At 37.8% G+C, this 27,404-nt stretch overlaps 1 protein-coding gene and 1 pseudogene across 4 annotated transcripts in view; one reads left to right on the plus strand and one right to left on the minus strand.

Annotated features, from left to right (window-relative positions):
- Positions 1 to 27,404, plus strand: part of CTNNA3 (catenin alpha 3) — a 1,396,025-nt gene that overhangs the window by 232,755 nt on the left and 1,135,866 nt on the right. The window lies entirely within an intron of this gene.
- Positions 610 to 26,935, minus strand: LOC307112486 (peptidyl-prolyl cis-trans isomerase A-like; annotated as a pseudogene). The gene is made up of 2 exons: positions 26,431 to 26,935; positions 610 to 769 (listed from the first exon to the last, which is right to left on the minus strand). The product of its transcript is annotated as a peptidyl-prolyl cis-trans isomerase A-like (transcript).

Genomic DNA, 27,404 nt, shown 5'->3' on the forward strand with positions numbered 1-27,404 from the left:
TGGAAACACTATCTGATAACTCTACCGTCTAGACCAACATTAATTTTTTTTTCTTTTTTTATGGCCAAACTTACAGCACAGTGTCTAGTTGGTCAATATATTACTCGTAGATTTTTAAATTTATTTCTGAAGAAAACCCATTTTTAAGAAACATATTATACTTACTGTACTTATGTTAATAGAAAGATATTTGTTTTCATTAATCCTCACCCTAGGATATTTTTCCATTGATTTTTTAGAGAGGAAGAGAGGGAGGGGGGAGAGCGGGGGGGGGCAGAGAGAGAGAGAGAGAGAGAGAGAGAGAACACGAACCATGGGAGAGAGACATCAATGCACGAGAGGGGCATTGATTGCCTCCTGTATTCAGTTGGGGCTGGGGACCGAATCTACAACCCAGGTACGTGCCCCTGATGAAGAATCGGTGTTTAGGCCACCACTCTGACCACTGAGTGACACTGGCCAGGGCAACACAGATATATTTAATCAGTAAGTAAACAGATCCAGGAAATTTAAGTGCAATTAAATGATGCTTTTTCAAATTGCTCCAGAGAAGCTAGGCTCGACTATTCTGTGTTATAAGCAGAGTGACCCAGCTCTGAGTCTCCCATGTTAGCGCATTCCTTTAGGTGGAGTAAGCTTCTCCAGGTAAATTGTCTCCCTTGGCCCCAGGGTCTTCTTTTTAAGTCCATCTTCCGTGCTGTCACCATGTTCATCATCCGAACATATTCCTTCTTTTCTCTGCTTTGCAAGTGTTGCAGGTTCCCTACTGCTGAAAGGATAAAGTCCTAATAATCTTCTTATCACAGAATGAGAATCTCTCTGCAAGTTAGCCCTAACATTCCAACATAATTTTCTGCTTTTTCTACTTCTTCTATGGTCTGGTCACATGGGATTTCTTGATGGTCTCTGAACTTTACATGTCCTAAAACAGTCATGTATTTATTTCATGCTTCGTGACCTTCAAATAAATTGTCTTCCGTAGCGCCTGTGACACCCCCACATAATACCACGTAAGTAGCAGAGGGTGATCCTAGTTCTCACGTATGCCAAGGTCTTCAAGGCCCTTCCCAGAGAAAGGATGTCTCTGTGCAACATGGGAGAGTGTATGTGTCCATAAATCTCTCACACCTGTCAGAATGATTATAAATAAAACAAAAATAGTAATAAACGTTAGTGAGGATATGGAGAAAAAGGAACCCCATGCACTGTTAGTGGTATTGCAGACTGATGCAGCCACTGTGGAAAGCAGTATGGAGTTACCCCCCAAAATTAAAGATTGAACCACCATATGAACCAACAATTTCACTTCTGGATACTTACCTGAAGTAAATGACACTAATTTGAAGACATGCACTGCTATGTTCATTGCAGCATTTACAAAAGCCAAGATATGGGTGCAACCTATGTTCATGCATAGATCAATAGATAAAGAATATGTGGGTAGATACACACACACACACACACACACACACACACACACACACACACACCCCATGGGACTATTACTCAGCCATATTAAAAGGAATGGAATCTGGCCATTTTCGAAAACATGGATAGACCTAGAAGGTATTATACTAAATTAGTCAGAGAAAGACAAATACCATATGATTTCAGTTATATGTGGAATCTAAAGAATAAAACAAATAAAACAAAACACAAACTCATGGATAAAGAGAGCAAACTGATTGTTGCCAGAGAGGAGGAGAGTGGTGGATTAAGTGAAATAGTGAAGGGGATTAAGGGATACAAATTTCCAGTTATAAATAAGCCATGGAGAAATATCAAACAGCATAGTGAATAAAGTTAATAATACTCTGTGTATGGTGATAGAAGGTAACTAGACTTATGGTGAACACTTTGTAATGTATATAAATATCGAATCACTATTGCACACTTGAAACTAATATAATATTGTAAATTTAAAAATAATACCTAGGCCCCTGGCTGGTTTGGCTCAGAGTGTTGGATAGAGTGTTGGCCTGTGGACTGAGGGTCCTGGGTTTGATTCTGGTCAAGGGCACGTGCCCGGGTTGTGGGCTCGATCCCCAGTAGGGAACATACAGGAGGCAGCTGATCAATGATGCTCTCTTATCGATGTTTCTATCTCTCTCCCCCTCTCTCTTCCTCTCTGAAATCAATAAAAATATATTAAAAAACAAAAAGAAAAAACAATACCCATGGACACAGACAATAAGTGGTGAAGGCCTGTTGCAGGGAGCAGGGGAGGGCTGAAAGGGGTCAATGGGGGGAAAATGGGACATATGTAATACCTTCAACAATAAAGATTTGCCCGGCCGGCATGGATCAGTGGTTGAGCATCAACCTATGAACTAGGAGGTCACAGTTTGATTCCCGGTCAGGGCATGTGCCCAGGTTGTGGGCTTGCTCTCCAGTAGGGGGCATGCAGGAGGCAGTTGATCAATGATTCTCATAATTGATGTTTCTATCTCTCTTTTCTTCTCCCTTTTCTAAAATCAATAAAAATGTATTTAAAAAAACATTAAAAAAACAGAACAATAGGGGCCCTGGCTGGCATGCTCAGTGTTAGAGCGTTGGCCCATGCAGCAGAGGGGCATGGGTTGGACTCCTGGTCAAGGGCATGTACCTGGGTTGCAGGTTCCATTCCCAGCCCCAGTTAGAGTGTGTGCAGGAGGCAGCCAATTGATGTGTCTCTCTCATCTCTCTCCTCTCTCTCTCTCTCTCTCTCTCTCTCTCTCTCTCTCTCTCTCTCCTGCCCTCCTTCCTTCCCTCCCCTCCTTGTCCCCTCTCTTCCACTCTCTCTAAAAATCATTGGAAAAATGTCCTTAGGTGAGGGTTAACAACAACAACAAAAGGCACCAACTTGCCCCTCAGAATACAACATGAAGAGAGGGAGCTGTGATTGGAAAGCACCATGGACTGATAATGTTCCCTCTGGTAAATCAATAAAAATGGTCATAACACCTCTCCCTGTCCCCCTTTACCACAGAATGGTAAGTTGTGGTCCCAGTGGCCCAGCTGTGAGTAGCAGATGACCTCTCTGCTCGAGGGAATGACACGAGCTTCAGGGCTTTAGACCATTTGGGTACTTGAAGAATCCTACCTTTAGATGGAGGGCGTGAGGCAAGGCAGATTGACATGGCTTGCTGCCATATGTGATAGAAAGTTAAGGCAAACAAAGTCTTTAGTAGCTAGACTCTTCTGCACATTTCTTCTCATCAAAAAGTACCACAGAACAGCATCGGCCAAAGAGAAGAAGATTTCCAGTTTTGCAGAACCAAGAATACATTCTATTCCTTCATATGGAATTAAGAATTCTGTTTTCTACCTGATCACCCATCCCCTTTGTAGTTCTTTGATTCTTTCTCCCCACCCGAGAGAACGCCTTGCTATTGAACTGTACTCCAGCAGCTCTTGTGTGTGTACTTGTATTACAGAGGCCTCCTGCTATGTATGCCACTCTTATTTGTGTAGATGTCTCCCTCATTGACTGTGTCTCATCCACCTTTGTATCTCCAGCACCTAATATGTCGGGTTATGTGCCAGGAAGAAAATTACTGAATATAAGGATGATAATTTTTGGTTGTGGAATGAAACAGTATTTAGAAAATTGGTTGTCTAAAAAATAAAGAATGGAATTTGGAAACTTATAAACTTAAATTTGAAATCTTAGCAAATACTATATAATCAATCCTTCAGTTATCTTTAAAGGTATTAATAATTGAAGACTTGTTACAGGAGCCATTTTGATAAGGTGAATGAACTAACTTATCTTCTGTTGAAATTTTTATTCATGGTATTTGTAAGAGAAGCAAAAACTCATCTATATATATTCATATATATATATATATATATATATATATATATATATATATATATATATATATACACACACATATACATATATATCAACATCAAAGAGAATTGCCATACACTCTCACAACTCATCTGCAGTTTCCCTGTCATAAACAAACAGCTTTCATTTAATCTCTATTGCTGTTTTGTTACAATGACAAAAGCATTGAATGGGAAGCTCATTGAAGAATTTTATTATCTGTTAAAATCTGTTCTTGAATTGGGGCTGAATGCCTGTTGATAGATGTTAGCACTAATATGAAATGTGTAGAAATACTAGTAGGCATCCCTCTGTCTATTCATCTGAACACTCGCATCAGCCACACACTGAGAGAAAACAGGTGAAGGTGGGAGAAGGTAACAGAACACTAAATAAAACTGATTGTGTTAATAGCATTTGAGCTAAATTTCATAGACCTGCTAATTTTTAAGTATTCACTGATTTTCCTAACTGGAACATCATTAATGTTCTCTTAATTAGAAGATATAGAAAGATCTATGTGTGATATGTAGAATATATTTCAAAGGGAAAATGATATGTGCATTCTCCACCAGTTATTATTTCTAGGCACTTGCATTTTTGATAATAGTTGTTCATGAGAACTGAGTGTCCCTAGCCTTCATTCATTCAGCAAGCATTGATTGAGCACACACTATGTGCCAAGTCCTGTTCTTGGCATCGCTTGTATGAATCTGTTCTATGAATTGGAGGGAATAATATACATCATCATCAATCATTATAGTAAAGTTAATTTTGTCTCATCTATTGCCGTTGTTATTAGCTCATTTCTTTATGTGATATGTTTGGTTGGAAAGAAGCTTGCAATAAGACATTCAATTAATATTCAGGTTGTCGTTTTAAATTTGATTTAAAACAAAAAAAAATCCCTTTAATGCGTATTATTTCTGAATAGATAAGACTCTATCTTGTAATACAACCCAAACTAACTCTTGCTTTCCTCTGAGTTGGCCATGTTCTCAGGCTGACGTTTTCCACTAACCCGTCTCCCTCCCTCCCTTCCTCCCTTCCTCCCTTCCTCCCTTCCTCCCTTCCTTCCTCCCTCCCTCCCTCCCTCCCTCCCTCCCTCCCTCCCTCCCTCCCTCCCTCCCTTCTTTCCCTCTCTCTCCCTCCCTCCCCCTCTGTCTGTTTCCTTTTTTTATATCAGCCCAGGATTACCTTTCCCCTCTATATCAGCCTCACCAAACACTCTGATTGGCTCTGCCTGTGTGAAATCCAAGACCAAGATGTTCTTGGATTGGTAAACCTAGATCTTGTGCCCACCCCCAAGGAGAAAAAGATAAGGTGAAAAGATTGAAAGAAATTCTAAGTTACGTTAGAAATCACCTCTATTTAAAAGATCAAATACCTTTTTTTTTCTTTGTTGAATGACTAGGCATTTTAGAAAGAACACCCCTCTCTTTCTCTTTGAGAGATGTATTTTTGGGTACCTTTTAATTTTTATATAATTTCAAAATTACAAAGAAGCTGCAGGAATAGTATAAGGAGCTCTTGTGTACCATGTACATTTTCCCCGGGTTCATTGATTGGTTCTGTGGTGTGCTGTTACTTTGTTATCCTCTCTCTCTGAGCTCTGTGAGTCTCCTGGAAGCACCACGCTCCTTTATCCTGAAGCGCTTCACTGCATATTTCCTAGCAAGGATGTTGTCCTGAATAACCTCAGTGGAGTTGTCAAATTCAGGAAATTGAACGCTGATATAGTGCTGTTATCTGATTTAGAGTCTATACATATTCACATTTTGTGAGTTGTCCCCAAATTATGGCTCTTTATCTTTTCACAATCTAGGGTCACATGTTGCATTGAGTTTTCCTGTGTCTCCAGTGTCCTCTAATCTGGGAGAATCTCTCACATTTTCTTTGTGTTACTTGACCTTGTTTTTTTTTTTAAGAGTACAGGCCAGTTATTTGAGAAAATGTTCTTCAGTTTGGCTTTGTCCATGTTTTATTTTTTTAATTAGATTCAGGCTGTGCATTTATTTATAGGAGTAATCGTAGAAGTAAAGAGTGCTATTGTGTCCTCAGTATACACATGCTGTCAATTTGCCTCAGTATGAGTGACATCACACACACACACACACACACACACACACACGCACGCACGCGCGCGCACACACATGCATACATCTGTATTTCTGTGTTTATTTATCTAAAAACAAGAGTTTAGTCTGAAATCACCAATATCAATACATTGACTTGTTCAGCGTCCATTTTTTTTTTTTTTTAGTTTACACGCTATGTAGAGCACCTTATTAGCCACTCTGGAGAATTCAGGAAGAAGAGGAGAAAATACCTGTGTCTGAAAAGTCTATTAATCTGTGACTTGTTTCACTTGGCCATGAAAAACATAATTTATTAATATTTGTAAGCAATCTAAGAAGAAATCAATGTTCAGTTTATTAAAGAAACCGAAAGGGTGGTCATGTAAATGGAGTGCTTAATGTACCTAAAAATACAAAGCCCATGAAGTGTGGAGAGGAGTGCAAGGTCCCCACTTGACTTCGGGGAAAGGTGCCCTTGTGGTCAGTCTTCTGAAGCTGATGTATTCTTGTACTTGAGGCGTGTTTACTTTTCAAGTTCGAGGATGGTAGGGCAGATGCAGGGTGGTCTGGGAAAACACCACTGAAGTACTGGGTTGTAGAAATAAATTAACTTCATGAATTATCCATGAAATTAAAATTATAGGGGAAAATCTCCATGGCTGAATTTATGATGGGATGTTTTCTGTTTTACACTGATATTCCTCAGTGGTATATGTGACATCTTGTATCCTACAAGTGTCAGTAGTATCTCAACATTTTTAGTTCTTTCACTTGAGTATTAGTGAAAGACCGTGTCCATCCATGTAGCACACCCCATAGCTTTTATTGATGGCTTTGATTCAGATGATTGTAAAGAATTCAACTCCTTTTCTATTCTCTAGACTTTCCTTAGTGAAGGGGAGCTATCAGGCAGTGTTGTAAAATTATAACATAAAGGTTGTTACTTCATTATGAAGCAGAGACATTTACATGTACATTTTTTTGTGTGTGTAGCATACTTCTTTATTTTATATTAAACTAGAGGCCCGGTGCACGAAATTCGTGCACGGAGGGGGGTTGTTCCTCAGCCTAGCCTGTACCCTCGCCAATATGGGACATCCCTCTCACAATCCAGGACTGCTGGCTCCCAACTGCTTGCCTGCCTGCCTTCCTGATTGCCCCTAACCACTTCTGCCTGCCAGCCTGATCACCCCCTAACCACTCTTCTGCCAGCCTGTTTGCCCCCAACTTCCCTCCTCTGCTGGCCTGGTCACCCCTAACTGCCCTCTCCTGCAGGGTTGATCACCTCCAACTGCCCTCCCTTGCAGGCTTGGTCCCTCTCAACTGCCCTCTCTTGAAGGCAGGGTGCCTCCCAACTGCCCTCTCCTGCTGGCCATCTGTGGTGGCCATCTTGTGACCACATGGGGGCAGGATCTTTGACCACATGGGGGCAGCTATATTGTGTGTTGCAGTGATGATCAATCTGCATATTACTCTTTTATTAGATAGGATAGAGGCCTGGTACACGGGTGGGGGCCAGCTGGTTTGCCCTGAAGGGCTTCCCGGATCAGGTGGGGGTTCCCTTGGGGTGTGGGGCGGCCTGAGCGAGGGGCCTGTGGTGGTTTGCAGGCCGGCCACGCTCCCTGGCAATGCAAGCGGAGGCCCTGGTATCTGGAATTTATTTTCCTTCTACAATTGAAACTTTGTAGCCTGGAGCAGAGCCAAGCCTGGGGCTCCCTCCGAGGCCGGCAGCCATTTGTGTTGGGGTTATAATTGAAACTTTGTTGCCTTAAGTGGGTGGGCCCGGCCAGGGTGTGCGGAAAGCTTTGCTTCCCCTGTTGCCGGTGGCAACCCTGGCCTGCTCTCTCAAGCTCCATTCTGCTGCCATTTGTTTGAATTTGTTTACCTTTTATAATTGAAACTTTGTAGCTTGAGTGGAGGCTTAGGCCTGGCCAGGGCAGGCGGAAAGCTTGGCTTCCTCTGTTACCTAGGAAACCTTGCTCTCTGTGGCTGTAGCCATCTTGGTTTGGGTTAATTTGCATGCTCGCTTTGATGGGATGATGGGCGTGGCTTGTGGGTGTGTCAGAGGTATGGTCAATTTGCATATTTGTCTATTATTAGATAGGATGAATTGGAAATACTTTTCTTAACAACAATGGCAGCAACAAAGTATTAATTACTAGCTAACTTCAACTGAGATTCATTAGTTCCTGAACAATAAACATTACACTTCATTAGTAATAAGAAGGGGAGAGTCAACTATTTTACCATTTGGTTTACTATAACAATACTCTCTGCTCTGAGAAAATAAAGATAATAATAGTTAACTCATTAAGAATTTAAGTAGCAGGAAACATTCTGAGTGCATTATATGTATTAGTTCATTTAATCCTCCTAAAACTCCTATGAGGTAGATACTAATAGTCCAATGTTCAGGTGAGGCAGAGAGAGGTTTAATTATTTTCTCAAGGGACATATTTAGAAAAGGCAGAGCTGGGAGTTGAATTCGAATTGCCTTGTGAGTCCAAGGGCCTAACAAATTGCTTCTATTCAGTTACCAATTAAACTTATTGCTACAAAGTTTTTGTACTGTTCTATACTTAAAAATAATTGATAATTTAGACATTTTGGAATATATGATTTTAATAATAACAATTTAAAAATTCATACTGTTGTGTGTAATTTATATGATTATTAATTCTTCTTAAAAAATTTTAAGGGGATTGAAAGTGCAAACTACAAAGGCAGATTTAAATGTTTAAATGCTGTTAGTCTGTTAGTTGGTATTGGTTTTTAATGAATCCTGTTTAACCTTGAAGGGACACTAGTATATGTGCCTAATTTAAGAAAAGGAGTTTGATGAATATAGCTATTGCACTGTTATTTTTTACAAAAGAATAAAATTTGAATCATATACTCAAATGACATATTTGTTCCCTTTCAAAGTAAAGATTACAATTGCACTGAATTTCTGAGGACCAATTATTTTGCTGATAATCATTTACATTTTCTCTGAATATGAGAAAGTGCTTAATTTATTTGCAATTAATGACAGAATTACTTGAGAGACACATAGAGAAGATTGAAAAAAACCTCATTTTGGTTTGAAGGCAATGGCAATACATGCTACAGTATTATCCTATCTAATTAGATAATTCATTTAAGGTTTACTTTATTAAAAGTCCTGGTTCCATTTTATGTGAATGGAGACACAGTGTGGTGTAGGAGAACAAGTGCTGGGTTAGTCCTAGTTCTCAACCATTAGACATGGAATCTTAAAGTCATTTAACACCTGAGCCTCAGTTTATTCATTTGCAAGATGGGGCTAGTAATATCCTTTCCCTACCACGTAGTTTTGGTGAGGACTGACTGAAGCAATGTATGCAAATTTATTTTTAAACGTTTTCTGACGTTATTAAAAGGCACAATCAAGCAGTGTCTTCATTAATGATGATAGAGAGCCATATATTTATTTTAGCTTTATAAGATACTAGAGGCCCATTGCAGGAAGATTCCTGCAATAATAGGGCTTCCTTGGGCCTATTCCTGCAAGAATAGGGCTTCCTGCAGCTGTCTCTGCCACCCTGCCTGTTTTCCTCCCTTCTCCGCCATCCCACTTGCTTCTCTGCAGCTTCACTCCCTTCTGCAGCACTTGGCTTCCTTCTACGCTGTCTTCAGTCTTCACTCTGCGCCTGGATATGCAAATTAACCGCCATCTTGGTTGGGTTAATTTGCATACTTGCTCCTGATTGGCTGGTGAATGTGGCTTGTGGGCGTAGCGGAGGTACGGTCAATTTGCATGTTTCTCTTTTATTAGATAGGATTATTTTTAAAATTCTTGAACTGTATATATTAACAGCTTTAATACAATATAATTTATATATCATAATTCTACCCATTTAAAGTGTACAATTAAATTATTTTAATAAATCTACAGAGTTGCATAACCCAAAGTCCAAATTTTGGAACGTTTCCCTCACCCCAGCATGATCTTCTATGCCCATGTGCAATTAATCCCTGTTCCCACCTGGAGCCCCAGGCAGTCACCAGTCTACCTTATGTATGTATGGACTTGACTATTCTGGACCTTTTATGTAAGGAAAGGAGGAATCATATAACATGTGGACTTCCTTGTCTGGCTTCCTTCACTGAATAAATGCTGTGGAGGGTGATTCATGTGGTAACATGTCTCAGTACTTTCTTCTTTTCTTTTTTAAAAATATATGTTTTTATTAATTTTTACAGAGGACAAGAGAGAGAGAGATAGAAACATCAATGAAATGCAGGCCCCCTACTGGGGATAGAGCCTGCAATCCAGGAATCAAACCAGCAATCTCTTGGTTTATGGGTCGATGCTCAACCACTGAGCCACAGCAGCCTGGCAGTACTTGATTCTTTTTTTTTTTATTGTCAAGTAATATTCCATTGCATGGATATACTACATATCGTTTATCTACTTATCATTTGGTGGACATTAGATTTCCATGTTTTGTTCATTTTGAATAATGTTGCTATGGACCTGGTGTACAAGATTTGTGTGGACATATACTTTCATGTTGAACTACACTCTTGCTGATATTTGGGTAGAAATTTGGTTTTATTCACCATATGTAAGATATCAGATGGAGAGATAAAGTATTTTTCTCATAGTTATATAAGTGGGTTGTAGTTGTATTTAGCACCCTCATTAAGAAATTTTTTTTCTCGTATAAGAATGAAACATCATCTTTATAACAAACAACAACCTTATTTTTTCTGTTAGAGGTATTTTCTTTCTCTTGTTTTATTGCATATTACAAACGGATTTTCTGTAAAGGCTTTTTAGGATGGGTCCACTCTGAATTAAATCAGTATTTAATACTTTCCCTTAGGTTTTACTTTTTTTAGATTTTCATTATGTAGTTTTTTTTTGTCTTAATATTGAAAAATCCTGGATTTTGTACTCTGCATTTTATGATGTCACTATTTTAATGGGATCACTAGTAATGAGCATTTTTGTTTTCCTTTTATTTATTTTTAATTTTTATTTGACCTACAAATAGTCCAGCTGAAAATTTTATATCTGAATAAACACAATACTTAGTAGTCCAGAGTTATGTTATTAGATAAAATTTCATAATTTAAGATTCCAACAAAGATTATTAATTGACAGTTTCTTAATTTAATTGTAAATTATCTGTAATTTAATTCTGAAGTTCTTTTCTAAGTGTTTGAAATTTAGACTGTGTGGTTTAGCATGTTAAAAGACAAGCCTAATAAGATGATATCTTTATAATACCCTATAGGCCTATTATCTACACATATAAAAGCCTAAGTGACCTTTACAACCGGTTGACTGAACAACCTGTTGACTGTACAACCGGTCAGTAACTATGACGTGCACTGACCACCAGGGCGCAGATGCTCAATGCAAGAGCTGCCCCCTGGTGGTCAGTACGCTCCCGTGGCCGGCCAAACTCCCGTGGTCCCTCCCCCCAGCGGTCCGGTCCCAATCAGGACTGGACAAGACGGCCCTGATTGGCCCTGATTGCTGGTCAGGCCAAGGAACCCCACCCGTGCATGGATTCGTTCACTGGGCCTCTAGTATTACATATTATTAGCACCATTTTGGTAAATAATAGGGTAGTATTACTGCCTATAGCAATTACACACATACACTAAAATCCACTTGTTTGTGCACTTGGGGTTATTTAAAAATAATTGAGTGGTGTATTATTTATTAGCACTTAAAAGTTTTCTATCTGAAAAAGAATCCTATGGTAACCAGACAAAGTGGTATTACCTCAATATCATCATTTCCCTAAAATGTTCATCCCTACAGATGTTAGGATATGCCATTTATAGGGGGACAAGATCTGATATGTGGAACTATTTTCCTGTGAATTGTTCATTTTGTTATTCTTATAATCAATACAAGATATCAAAATAAGTTTATAAGCTTATTTCTGATTTATTAATCAGTTATTTATAAAATTTGTTTATATGTAAATCTGTTTAAGATACAGGAGAATTACTTTTCATACTTTCTAGTGGTACAGAACATTTGTTGGAGATAAAATAGATTGCTATATATGGGAATAAATTAGTTATAAATAACAAGCATCCACAACAGAGTTAAAATTATTTGACATCTTGAATGATTTGGTGTGTGTATTTGAGAGTGCATTTAATTTAATGATTTTAATCAAGATATAAATTCTTTTTGTAACTCTCTAGTACATTTAGACTACATGCATACACACTTGATTGAAGGTACTAAAATAAGTGTTATGTGAAATACAGAAATTTGAAACAATCTCTGTTCTCATGATGCTTATAGCTATTTGGGAGGTATGACAATGATCAGAAACATAAGACAAACTGTGGTAGGTGCCGAAATGGAGGAAAAGATCTCTTACAGTCACAGGCTCAGGGAAGCCACTGCAAAGGATACAGCATGTAAGTTAGGCCCTGAGATCATATATCATTTTAACAAGGAGTGATGAATGTTCCAGCTATAACAAACCTTAAGAATGAAGTTGTAAAAGTGGAAAAGCATAAAATACTCATTACATTTGGATCATAGGATCATAGGATAGGAAATGGTTTTGGAAAAGTTAGGAGGGGCCAGAGCATGGAGGGCCTTCAGTACCTTAGCCAAGAACTGCAATTTTTATCTAATTACCAATGAAGTGATTTAAGATTTTGATCAGAGTCTAGGGAACTTCATGTGGCAATTGTGCATTGATACATTTAATGAAAAATACTGATAAAATTCTATGAAGTTAATAATGTTTTAAAATTTGACTATAAGCAATATTTGTCACTCTTTAATCATTCATATATGTTGATTTTACATTTATAATATAACACAATAAAAGTATATAGCTGGGATGATAATTTTATCAAAATGATAATGATGATGATAGTACTATATTAATGATAGTGTCTACTAAATTTCCCCTCAAAAGCTGCAAGTTTTCATTTAATATTTTGGATGTTCTCTTGAATAGTCTCATATCCAATAAATGATGTTTAAACATATAATTCTATTTCTTGAGATTCAAATGGAGTTTGAATTTTATGTCTTCCTAAGATACTAGTATATTTTATTTCCTTTATGAATAATTGATGTTTACAAGTTAATGTTTGTTTGTTGTTAGATAATTTTCTGATTTTTAAAATCACATTAATAGTTTCAAAAATTCATTGTTACTTCATATCTACCTAATAAAAGAGTAACATGCTAATTGACCGTACCTTTGCGACACCCACCAGCCAATCAGGAGTGAGTATGCAAATTAACCCAACAAAGATGGCAGGTTAATTTGCATACACAGGCGCTGAGCGGCTGGGGGCGGGGTGGGACGCTTGTATATATACAGGCAGCTTGATATATTTGAAAGGGCCCTGAAATGAAAACCAAGACATGTGGCGTTGACATTAAACTAGAGGTAGTCTTAAGGTTCCCTAGAAAGCCTTTGTTTCCTTGTTTGTGAAACAGAGAAATAATTTGATCCATATAGGTTGTTGGGGGATTATACTGAATAATGGATTTAACGTAAATGTTAAAAATCTAAGCTTTCATTGTTAATGTAACTTTTTCACTTAGAATCTATGTTATTATAATCTGAAAATGTTTCCTGCTACTAGTATTTAGACACTCAAACTTGTTCCATCATAACTCCAACTAGTTCTGCTTTGTACTGTATGATATGCTAATCCAACTTTAAGGGAAAGTGCTGGATCTAAATTTTCTACCACTTCCCTGCCTGCTGCTGTCAGCACCATAGTGCTGATGTTCTGTATTAACACTGTGAAGGAAATTTATGGGAATAATTAGTTCTGTGTTGCTTCTGTTAGAGCTGGTTATCTCAATTCTCACTTAGTGGGAGGTGTGTCCCCTGCCACCATTTGGATCCTGGTCCACAGCTTGAAATTATGTGGAGGAGAAAATGATTATAAATGGCTCCTTCCTACAGTGTCCCTTACACTTCCTCTCTTAACAAATAGTCTCTTACCTTTTCTCATTAGTTTGTCCTTGTGTTGCAGTCCAGAAGAGATGTCCCAGTTGGTGTCAACTTGCAGAGAGATTCCTTTAAGCATTATTAGCCTATGGTTAAGAATTAGATTTATTTTTAGAGATGAAGCTTTAATTGGTCAAGTTTTGGATGTGAAGAGAAACTGCTCTTTCTTTCATGTTTAAGGAAAAGATACTAATAAAATATGTATGTGGGGAAATATTGCATGTAAGTAAAATTTAAGTTAAATAAGATGATGGAAAAATCTGTATGGTATAGTAAAAATCAGGATTAAAATATAAATGTTTTCAATTTTCCTTTTTGTTGTTGATGAGTAACTGATATAGTACATCATGTTTTTGACATGGTTGGGCACATAAGACAAATTTTATAGAATTTTTTATTTATATTCTTAGGGTAGTTTTTCCAGTGTATCAGTTCTTTGCCTATTATATGCCTTCTGAGCATGAAAGGCACTTTTGAGCTATTTAGTAATAAAAAGTGCCCTCGAAACATTGGCCTAGGGCCGTGGTCGGCAAACTGCAGTTCGTGAGCCACATGCAGCTCTTTGGCCCCTTGAGTGTGGCTCTTCCACAAAATACCACGGCCTGTGCGAGTCTACTTTGAAGAAGTGGCGTTAGAAGTTTAAGTTTAAAAAATTTGGCTCTCAAAAGAAATTTCAATCATTGTACTGTTGATATTTGGCTCTGTTGACTAATGGGTTTGCCGACCACTGGCCTAGGGGATAGGCTTTCTCTAGAAATAATTTGAATAACTATAGTTGCTGTAAACAATTTTTTATGGAGACTTGATGCTCTCTCCCTCTATTATTATTTGAGTTTGTAATCAGAATGCTGTTTGACTAACATCCTAGAGGTGAGAACCATCATTGTAATATAAATATTGTAATGGAAAAGCTGGCTGAGTCATACCAGTTCAAAATGACCTTAGCCAGTATTGTGAGGAATATGTTAAGATTTTGGAGAACTACTCTGGCTTTGCCAAAAGTTAAGTCTATGGAGTATTGTGTAGCGCTAAGATTCCTGGAGCATATTGCAAAGCGAGCATGCGTCTTACAGATATCCATGCCATCTCCCATTTTGTGGAAGGCTTTTTGTAACATTACAACACTGATATGAGCTGCTGTTTGATAGCACTGCCGGCCTCCCATGCTGACTTAGCTAATGGTCCTCCCGTTGTAGGTCAGAACTTTAAAGACTTAAAGGAGAACATGTGGGTGGAGTGGAGCTTTTGGAATAAAGACCAAGCAGATGCTTAAGTCTTGAGAAGATTTTATGTTTTTGATCAGTTTCAAATGAACAAAAACCATTTATGGTTTGTTTTGAGATGAACATTATGTGGATCTCATGTTAATCTGTGGCCAGATTCCTTCGATTATTTAGTATCAGTCAGGTAATTAATAAGTCACAGGCATTATTTCCTATTTTATAATTTTCAGTGTTTTACTTAGAAACAAATAAAGCCTCTCATATTTCATTTACATCACATATACCAAGATCATTGGGATTAAAGTCTGTTTTTTTTCTTCTTCTATCTTTTCCTACAATATTTTAAGATGATTTTTCCCAATACTCTTTCTCTTTTCTCCCCCGCCCCCCCTTGGGTTAAGGCATTAATTTTTAAAAAATCTTTATTATTGAAAGTATTACATATGTCCCACTTTTTCTCCCATTGACCCTTTCTAGCCCGCCCCCCACCACCATGCTATTGTCTGTGTGTCCATGGGTTATGCATATATGCATATAAGTTCTTTGGTTGATCTCTTTCCACCCACCCACCCACCCCCACCTTTTCTCTTTTCTCTGGGATATTTTGTCATTGTCTGTTTTTGCTAATGTTTAAAGAAGTCCTTCAACAAGTTCAAACAAATACTGAAGTCAGATGTTAAGGTAAAAGAATACGAGGAAGGCCCGTTTTGTCATTTGAAGAGAGGGTGGGAAAGATGGCATGTTATCAGGGCAGAAGGAGATGGACATAAAGGCGGAGGCGGAGCCTGAGACCTGTGTGTGATGTAAGGGCCGTGTAAGGAAATATTTCTGCTCAGAAGAATTTCCACTAGTGGAGAACAGGGCTGAATGTAAATAAAGGAAAGAAATTCAATGTCTGGTTATAAAAAATGAGAACTTCCTATGCTTTAATTCAGAGTCTCCAAATAAGGTGTTGTATATTTTTAGAAGTACTGTCTCTAAAGTGCGTGGCAATTGAGTTATAATCAGGGTTAATACTAAACCCAACTTATAAGTATTTTTTTTTTTAAATTTGGAAGTTAGTTCCAACATTATCGTGTACTTATATTGACAATTTCTAAGTGCATTTTTTCCCTGCATTTCATTTAAATCTTCAAAACAATGTGGACACATAAGCAGGTCAGAAGATATTATTTTCATTATGTGTCTGATCGAAATTCCCTTTTACTGCCCTGAGTTCACCAATGAGGCTAGACTATTATGAAAGATCTACTGCAAAGGCCTGCAGATGCCACTTGCATGGCTGCGAGGCCCCTGCTGTCCTCCCTCACTCCCCAAGTTCTGTCCGAGACCCTGCAGGGTGTGTCCCCAGCAGGCAGCGCGCTCCCACGCCTGCCGCCCAGCCCCCTGTGAGAATGCGGTTCTTGGACTAAGCTGTCTTGCAGGGTGGTGGAGCTGCCTGGGGCTCAGAATGCTCAGGTCACACCCGCAATCTTGGTTTAGAAGAATGGGGTGGGGAAGCAGGAAGGATGGATTTGGAGTGGGAGAATTATCCAGTATATTATTTTTTCTTCCTCTAAACCAGTGTTTCTAAGAACACACACATGTATTTTTGCAATCAAAAGGTAATAGTGCAGCCTTTCCCCGGGAACGTTGGTGAAGAAGGCTAGAAACCACTGTTCTGAATGATCACTGGAAAGATTTGAGACACCTCAAAATTATATTTGATGGGGCTGCTTTTGGGGTTCAAATCCCCCCATTGTGTCCTTTGTACTTTTAAAAAGAAAACTTCTAGGGTTTAAAGAAGTGAAAAGGTATTGTTCTTGCATAAGTAAATTCCGGACAGATGGAGAGGTCCCTTCTCGTGCCCTGCGAGACAATGGGCAGATGGCTGGGACCACAGGAGGCCTGGATGCTATTATTGTATACAGAGGACACTGGGATATAAGCCACACAAAGCTAGCCTTGTTTTGGTAGCATTTCACATTCAAAGAAACAACAAAGTAGCAACTAAAATAATTTAATGAAAATTTATATCTTTACTACTTTGTCTTATCAGGCAGCCAAAGGAGAATTATTGCATATAACACAGTAAAGCTGTCTTAAATGTATTTTTCTCATTCCCTCATTTTTAAACTCTCCCACCTGCAGCAGGTACAGAATTTCTCCTGTTCCACTGTAAACACTCAGAAAGCTCTTTCTCTAACCTGGGTTGTACAGGCTCCCTATATTTCTTCCCTTTCCTTTCTGGCTTAGAGTTTTATTAAATAGGATGAACCTGGACTCCGGGACCTATCTTAGTTTTCCTGCCCCCCAGGACTGTGAGCCTGGGAAGTTGTTAAACATTAATCTGTTCTCTTAGAGGATATAGAAGATTATACCTAAACATATAATTCATTATTTTTTCTTTTATTTCAGGACAATAAAAACCAGACCTATGAAAATATTGTTGCATATATTGTGTGAATGACAAATAGAGATAGTTGTTTACTAGCTCACATATGTTTTTAAAAATGATTTGGAGAAATCACCCAAACATCTTAATACCAAGGATAACTATTTCTCTTAAGCAATGAAAATAAGCCCTTTGAAAAATAATAAATCCTATAAGTGATATATTTTCCTATTTCAAGTTGACTACTAAAAAGAGCCAAATATATAGCTCACCACAGTGATGTACAACTCACTTTGTCTTCACCTTTTTTCTTTCAAACAACGTTTAATTTATGCTAATTTGCATTTTATGTGTTTGTATAAGCTGCTCTATATGCTTCTGGTACAAAGTAATGTATAAATATATAAATAATGACTAGGAGCAATACAGCAACGTCTTTTATTCAAGTATAAATTTATCTTAATTCTGTAGAATTTAATGGTGCAAACAGTAAAGAGTCAGTTAGTGGTTCTTAGTATTAGAGCATTAATCCTGACAGACAGCTGTTCTGACCTAAGGTGGAACAGGCATTCTCCAGTAGCCTAAAGAAAAAGTTAAAAACACTGCAGATTATTTTTACCTCTACATTGTCTACATCTTGGATTTTAGTGAACATGACTGTTCACTGTCAGGGTGGTTTATTTTTGCTTTGTTCATTATAGTCAATGCTTTGCATGCTGCTGCCATTTAGTGGAACTCACTACATATCTACTGACTGATCATATATTAGAACTTATTGTTAACTGATCATTGAATCCCAAAATATATGTGTCATAGCTGTAGTTAGGTTAATGAGGTTAAATGGAGTGAAAAATCCTTAAAATTCAAGGACTTATTCTAGATTTTATTCTTTTTCTCTACTATCTTTTAAGTTGGTTTTTGGTGCCAAATAAATTATCAGGTAACACTTGTAACAAGATCACATCTGCAAGAATATTAATTTGCAATTAGTCAAATGAGTGTAAATCCCAACATTGCTTTTTATCAGTATTGCCTAATCTCTCTGAGCTTTAGTTTCCTCAGCCATAAAATGGGCAAGGTAATCGTTTCTTCCCAGGACTGTTTGAGGCTTAAAGAGCATAATGCATATAAAGCTGGGGTAGGTCCAGAGCAAATTAGCTTCTTTCATCTTCTTGTTGAATATATAAGTGAAGAAATAAATTGGATTCCATATTTAAGAATTAAGAAAAATAAAATTATTAAAAATTAAGGGAAATCAAATTTATTAAGAAATGTAATAAGACTAAGTAAGAAATACAATCTCAAGACTTATGTGAAAAGTTCATGCTTTTGCCATTACACTACACTATCTCCTTACCGAGGCATTTACCTGTAAATGTATACAGCATATAGAAAAACAGATGGGTCCGCTTTTATCAGGTGATGGGAGCTACGTTGCAAGGAAGTAATAATTGTGTTGAGCTTAATTGCAGTAGTTCTTACAAGCTAAGGTTTTCTGATATAATTTCTATCACATACCTTCATTAGTTCATCTTCAGTCTATTCTTGTTTTAATTATTACTTTAAATGTGTTTATCATACATTGCTTTCAATCTTTTAAAATATTAATTGATAAAAATAAATTGATAGCATTTCTTCAAATAGGTTTGGTCATGAGGGGGGGTGGGAGGCAATGGAGGCATAAAGACACATATGTAATACCTTAATAAAGAAAAAAATAAAAAAAATAAATTGATAGGAAAATTGATTAAATAAATGCAATTTCAATAAAAAAATTTATTTTGTGTGCCACATGAGCACTGGGACTAACAGGAGCCAGTACTTGGGTTCTGTATTGGCAGGATTCCTTCGATTATGGAAGTTACTCCACTCTTTTCAATAGATGTTTTAAGAGTTAGCTAGAGAAAACATCCTGACAGAAACTCCCCTTCCTTAACTGTGTTTAGTTTAAGATAATTAAAAAGTTAATATAAAAGAAACTAATGTTGGCTTTTGATGAACTGTCAGTGAAGCAGCTTCTGTGGGCAGGGGCTTTTTGATGACGTTTTTTTAATTGGATGTGGTTTATTTTATTTTGTTTATTTTTTATTGTTTAAAGTATTACTTGTCTCCTTTTTTCCACCCCCGCCCCCTGCGACTCTCACCCCCAAGGGCAAGCCCCTACTCCCAGTATCTGTGCCCATTAGTCATGCTAATATTCATGCATACAAGTCCTTTGGTTTATCTCTAACCCGCCCCCCCTCCCCCCCGCCCCACCCCGCCTTCACCCTGAGTTTGAACGGTCTGCTCAGTGCCACCTTGTCTCTTGTCTCTGGATCCATTTTTGTTCATCAGATTATGTTGATCATTATATCCCACATATGAATGAGATCATGTGATATTTATCCTTCTCCTACTGGCTTATTTCGCTTAGCATAATGCTCTCTAGTTCCATCCATGCTGTTGCAAATGGTAAAAGTCCCTTCTTTTTTATAGCAGCATAGTATTCCATTGTGTACGTGTACCACAGTTTTATAATCCATTCGTCTGCTGATGGGCACTTAGGCTGTTTCCCAATCTTAGCTATTGTAAATTGTGCTGCTGTGAACATAGGGGTGCATATATCCTTTCTGATTGGTGTTTCTGATTTCTTGGGATATAGTCCTAGAAGTGGGATTAACTGAGTCAAATGGCAGTTCCATTTTTAACTTTTTGAGGAAACTCCATACTGTTCTCCACAGTGGCTGCACCAGTCTGCATTCCCACCAGCAGTGCACGAGGGTTCCTTTTTCTCCTCATCCTCGCCAGCACTTGTTTGTTGTTTTGTTGATGATAGCCATTCTGACAGGTGTGAGATGGTACCTCATTGTCATTTTGATTTGCATCTCTCAGATAATTAGTGACTTTGAGCATGTTTTCATATGTCTCTGGGCCTTCCTTTTGTCCTCTTTCGAAAAGTGTCTACTTAGGTCCTTTTCCCTTTTTTTGATTGGATTGTTTATCTTCCTTTTGTTAAGTTGTATGAGTTCCCTGTAAATTTTGGAGATTAAACCCATATCTGAAATAGCATTGGCAAATATGTTCTCCCATGCAGTGGGTTTTCTTGTTGTTTTGTTGATGGCTTCTTTTGCTGTGCAGAAGCTTTTTATTTTGATGTAGTCCCATTTGTTTATTTTCTCCTTAGTCTCCATTGCCCTAGGAGCTGTGTCGGTAAAGATATTGCTATGACACATGTCTGATATTTTGCTGCCTATGGAGTCTTCTAAGATTTTTATGGTTCCCCATCTTACATTTAAATCTTTTAACCATTTTGAGTTTTTGTGTACGGTGTAAGTTGATGATCTAGTTTAATTTTTTTGCATGTATCTGACCAATTTTCCCAGCACCATTTATTGAAGAGACTGTCTTGACTCCATTGTATGCTCTTGCCTCCTTTGTCAAACCTATCCTCCTCAGACTATTACAGAAAATTCAAGACGAAGGCACACTTCCAAGCTCTTTCTATGAAGCCAGCATTACCCTAATTCCAAAACCAGATAAAGGCACCACAAAGAGAGAGAACTACCGGCCAATATCCTTGATGAACATAGATGCTACAATCCTCGACAAAATTCTATCACATCGGATCCAGCATTACATTAGGATGTGGTTTATTTTAAGTAAATGAATGTAATAATTTAAAGTATTAAACTAGTTACCAAACAGCTTCCAATGAACATGTGTATATGGTGCGTAGCTTACAGCTGGGTAGCAGTCTTGTTCTAATTATCCCACAGAAAGGAAAAAGCAAAGGAAAACAAGGCAGAAGGGCAGTGATTGCTGGGCAGGGCTTCCCATGTCAAGGGCTGAAGATGCCACCTGTGAGTGGCACCCAATGTTGGCAGTTCCTCCTCTGAAAGTGCTTATGAAGAAATGGTAAATCTGTAGAATTTCCATATGTATGTTTTGCATGTAATTTCCATAGGCAGAGTGAGTGCACAAATAACAGGAGTTAAAATGTACTGTGTTTTATCTGAAAGACTTTCTGCAGCGGGGAAGGCGGTGGTATGTGGAGGGGGTGGTATATTTAACTGAAGCTTTGTGCTACATCTTCCAATTAACCTCTTACAATTTTTAGAGCTACATCAAGTAGCTGTTGACCTTGTTTTATTGGAAAGATTTATAGTGCACAGAGAAAGGGAAATAAATCTCAAGAGATTATTAAACTTTCTTTTTTTATTTTCAGAAGGCTGTGAAACAAAGCGTCGGGTTCTTGGTATGGAGCACCACATAGATTAGGATAGAAGGGACAGTTAATGCGTACTGGAAAGATCTGAAGAAGTAGGAGATTGAATTTCTAGACCAGGTTTTGCCCCTAAATTGCTTTATGACCCTAGGCAGGTCTGGGTTTTGGTCTTTTTAGATGGTCTATCTTTGGAATCTAAAAATTCTATGCAAGTCTTTTATTATGATGATGCAGACGTTTCCCCTTGAATTTTTAGTGTTTTTATGGATGGGAGATGGAAATATTTGTCTGTATACTTAAAATATTTTAGAGATCTCCAATTTATATCTGTAACATATTCTGAAACAGGAGAACTAATTGCTTCATGAAATTATGAGTCCTGGGAGGTGGTCACACAGAGGAGAGATGCTCATTAGAACTGTGGCAGTGGGGGCTTGATGTCAGTTAATTGATTTATTTGGTATCCCAAATCGCTAAGGTTTTAGGATTCACTAAAAATCACTGGTTTTTGGCATGATTCCTCTTAGTGACCTCTGCTAATGCACTTGACTATCTAAAAAGTGAAAAGGGAAAAAGGAAGATGAACATGGAAGCTGCCCCTTAAAACATTTCCCTTTAAGACTGAAAATTACGTAATTGGTTCTTGTTTCAGTAGTTGCTTGCCCACCCACCCAAATCATACCACTTCTCTAAGACCAGTTTCTGGCTTTCATTACTCATGAAGTCTTTCTTATGTATTACAAAATATCTTCATCTTCCTGATTGCCCTTGGCACTCATTAGCAAATGTTGAAACATCTGTGGTTCTAACTATATACCACTCATTTAGAAACTTGAGTAGATCAAACTTTCCCCTAGTTACAAAAAAATTGGTCTTTTGGTATTTGATGAGCCTGGCAGAGGTCATAACATATATTCCTCTCACCCATAACATGCAGTATTCTGGGTACTAACTTAATGAAAATCTGTTGAATTAACTTCAACAGCCCATCAAAAGGGCCACCTTTGCAGTCCCGCCTCTCAGACTACAGTTAATCCCTAGGCACATTCTTCTGTTCATTACATAATCGTTTGTCACATGTTTCCACTTTACTTTCTTTTTCATTCTTCTTTCAGAGGTTACAGATATGTTCTTTCTTTTCAGATTTTTTAGGTAGGTTGAAAGATTTCGTATTGTTCCCATTGTACTTTATATTTTTTTAGATGCGAGACTTTATCTGGTCCATTTTGAGTACAAATATAATCTAGAAATTGGTTCTTAAGGCCTCTCAGATTTCTACTACTTTATCTTCAGCACAATACAAAACAATAATACCTTGTATGGAAATTGGGGTTCATTTGATAATAGCCATATTGCCCGTGCTATAGTGTTCTGTATGCTCCACAGATTAATTTTGTGCTCCACTGAGGATTTATTGTTCTCGAAAGTCCTGGGTTTCTTATTTTGATCAAGTGGCTTGTATTAAACTTGGATCTGTCACATATTGACCCTGTTTATAAAAAAAAAAGTGACCGAGAGCTTTTAAAATGTGAACTGTTGCCTGCTTTGCCTTTGGGAAAAGGAACATTTTGCTGTTCATCCTGTTCCTATGATGATTTCTAACATTTTTTCCCTACATACTATATTCTTATTTGTATTTATATATAGTAATCCTATCTTTGTATAATGTCTTTCAATTTTTAAACACTTTCATGGGGATCATAGCATGTAATTATCAGTAGCTGCCCTGTGAATTAGGTAGGCCGGTAATAGCGTCTGCGTATTTCATAGGATGAATCAGGCTTACGGGTAGGTTTTAAGTGACTTGCCCAACTAGGACTAAAACACAGGTATTCTGACTCCTACCTTATGTTCTTTTAATTATAAAAGTGGCCTTTGAATGATGGTTAAAAATATTAGAACAATTATGTTAATAGCGAATTCATAATAATATTTTATTATACTGTAATTATAAACATATTTGAAAAATATTTTATGTATATGTGTATGTGGTGAGTGCTGCTCACAAAAGGTCATATCTTATATTTGGGGACCCTAGACATACATTTTTAGGTGCCTTTTAAATGGTTGATGTGTAGTTAGGAGCATATGTAGAGCAAAGAAACTCTACATTTATCATTGTGGGCAAATAAATGACAAAGGAGTATGATGAATGGCTACAGAAATTCATCAGGTGCCCATTATCTGACATGCATGTCATAATTGCTCAGTTACTTATTCGTAGCCCTAAGTCCCCCAAATAAATTGCCCTTTTATCCTACTTACTATGATGGTATCTAAGTAAACTTTAAAGAGCATAAAATGATCTATGAAATACAGATACACCTTGTTTTATTACACTTCACAGATGTTGCATTGAAGGCAAGACCCTCCACTAGTAAAAAAGATTCTGACTTTGTTGAGATACTGGATTTCTTGCTATGGTCTGGAACCAAACACACAATATCTGTGTGGTCTGCTGTAATCCATTTTTTTGGTGTGGAAATAAATCATTTGAATCCCAAATTTGAACCTCAGATTTCACCAACCCTCAACAGTTTGAAAATAGTTTATCTGGAATTTCTAGAATCTGTACTTTTAATGAGTTATTGAATGTTACTCTAATCAAAATTTTATTTGGAAAGTATTAAGATGAGAAATTCAGGTTTACAGTATGAAATTACTTTAACTATAGCATTTACCTCTCGTTGATAAATGAAAAACCAACAACAAACAAACCTGGAGACTTCAATTAGTGCCAACTCTTACCTATTCTGAGTGTCCATCCTGCTGGCTTCTCATGATCTCCTGAGTAGATATCTTCCTTCCTCTCCCTACTTGCTGTTACACACACCTTTTACTTTCTAGTTCATATGTTTTTCTTTTTAGCAGAAATCTCAGAGGTTAAATCTTTTCAGGTCCATTTGGAAATCTGAATATACTAGTGGCCCAGTGTACGGATTCATGCACATTGAAAGGAAATTAATTAGAAGAAAGATTCGTGTGGTAATTAAGTTACTGCAAAAATTACATGTCAAAATAGTATATATAATATAGTATTATAAAATTAAAATGCGTGCGATTGGCGCCAGCAAGAGCTTTATATGTATCATGCATGCGCGAGTCAATGTTTATTTTTAAATTGCCAGTGCGCGTCATGTGTACCGGCTGGTCTGTCGATGAATAAAACGTGATGTGGTTTACATTGAATGTCAACAAAAACAACCAAATTCACAATTGACAATGACAGATCGAAACACATGCGTGCGATTGGTGCTTTATATGTATCGTGCATGTGTGAGTCAACCTTTATTTTTAAATTGCCAGTGCGTGTCATATGTACCGACCGGTCGGTCGGATGGTCGAGTGGACGGTCGGTCGGTCACTTAGCCTTTTATGTATAGATTGCATCTACTGGGACTTATATAAAGTTCAGCAGGGTCCATATTATTTAAGTACCAAACAAAAATCTAAATTCAAGTATGTTAGACTGGTTAGGTCATGTGCTTCCCTAGGGGGACAGGAGTGTATTATCCGTGCACTGGATTGCAAACACGCCTCTTTCATTTTAACTGTAAGTCAAAGGGTCTTGAATTTATACCACCAGCTGGGATGGCTGCGTAGAGATTCAAAAGCCTCATACCTCTGGGCTCCAACATCATCTCTGAGCTTTGACATGTATTGAATTTCCTTTATCAAGGCTGTAATATCACTGAAGGACCCCAGCCAGTTAGTCAAGAACGACTTTTCTTGCCAACATCTGAGCTTGTTCTCTGTAATTAAACTGCTTTCCCAAATGTTCCCTGAAGAGTTTCCAAGATTTTTCACTATGTTTGTCTCTAATCAATAGCTTTTTAGTTTGTCTCTCACGCTATGATGAAAGAGGAGGTAGTTGGCCTACCAGTTACTTTTGTTTTACTTCCTAAATTAGTATCTAACCATAGCTCATTGTAAAGCAGAATGTGATCAGTGTGTCAATTACAAAAGCAAGTACCACCTTTTAAATTATCTACAGAGCCCCTTAAAGATAGATCGGTCCACTGAGATGTTAGGTTTTACTTTTCTGATAAAAGGCACAGATGTGGTTAGTGTTAATGCTTTCTCCTGTATTTCTACGTTCTTCCTTGCACATAGTAGTAATGCCTACACCTGTAGCAGTTGTCTCATGACTGCTATGGCTCTTGATGCTGTTCTACTGTGAGCAGCCATCCCTATGAATTTTATCTCAGGAAAATAAACTACCACTTTTTTCAGGTTTAGTTAGCCAAAAAAGCATTCCTAATTAACATATAATAGTCATTGACCACTCTTAATGAGACAGAGGAGTATTATTCTTATTAGTACAGGGTTTCTCAGCCTCAGCATTATTGATATTTTGTTAGACAATTTTTTTTATTGTGAGGTCTGTTCTGTGCATTGTAAGATTTAGCACCAGCAATCCTGGCCTCTATTCATTAGATGGCAATAGAAACCATACATACCTTTTAAGGTTTAGCTGATGGATAAGCAGTTTTTCTTTGTTTGGTAAAATGTTTATATTTTAAAGTCTTTATTTCTCTGTTTCTGAAAGACAGCACTGCTAGGTAAAGTATTCTTGGTTGGCATGTTTATTCTTTCAGTACTTATATCATACCATTCACTCCTGGCCTGCAAGTTTTCTGGAACCCAATAAACTGGCAAGACCACAAAGATTATAGAACATTCTAATCAAATTGGGGTGAAGGGGTGCTAATAAGCTACAGAAGGAATGGTCTGGTGGTTAAGATAACACACAAGTCCAATTTATTAGAGTTGTCCAAGTCAGCAATGGTGATCTTCTTGCTGGTCTTGCCATTCCTGGACCCAAAGTGCTCCATGGCTGTCCCACTATCCATGCCTCTGTCACCTGGCCAAAGACCACATGCTTGCCATCCCACCACTCAGCCTTGGCAGCGCAGGTGAGAAACTGGGGACCATTTGTGTTAGGTCCAGCATTTGCCATGGACAGGATGCCAGGGCCTGTATGTTTCAGGACAAAGTTCTCATCCTCAAATTTGTCCCCATAGATGGACTCGCCGCTGGTGCCATTATGGCGTGTGAAGTCACCACCCTGGCACATAAATCCCGGAATAATTCTGTGAAAGCAGGAACCTTTATAAGCAAACCCTTTCTCCCCAGTGCTCAGAGCATGGAAGTTTTCTGCTGTCTTTGGAGCTTTGTCTGCAAACAGCTCGAAGGAGACTTGGCCTAAGGGCTCGCCCTCGATGGCGATGTCGAAGAACACGGTGGGGTTCACCATGGCTGGTCACGGGCAGCGTCTGCAAAAAAGCCTAGATAGTTTTATTATAATGTGTCATGAAGAGGGTCATTTTGGGTTAAAATGTAGGATTTATCTGTTAGCTGCATAAACTTGGATATCCAAATCCCTTCCCAGATTTGGAAAGTTTTTAGCAATCATTTCTTTAAATAAGTTTTCTGCTCCTTTCCCCCTTCTCTTTTCCTTCTAAGACCCTTGTAATGTGTAAATTATTTATTTTAATAAATTCTCATATTTCATGTAGGCTTTCTAAACTTTTAAAATGTTCTTTTTCATTTTTGTTCTGGATGATTTCAAATGAACTATATTCTAGTGCACTATTGTCTTTCAGCGAAAGTTCAAATTGATGTTCCTGGCAAGTTATGGGTGTTAGAAATACCTTTGTAACCAGTTTGCTGACATTACTCCTTGTTCAAGTTGCATTTTAATGATACCAAAAAGGAGGTAACAA

This window comes from Cnephaeus nilssonii (assembly GCF_951640355.1).
Source record: "Cnephaeus nilssonii genome assembly, chromosome: 16".
Classification (NCBI taxonomy): Eukaryota; Metazoa; Chordata; class Mammalia; order Chiroptera; family Vespertilionidae; genus Cnephaeus; species Cnephaeus nilssonii.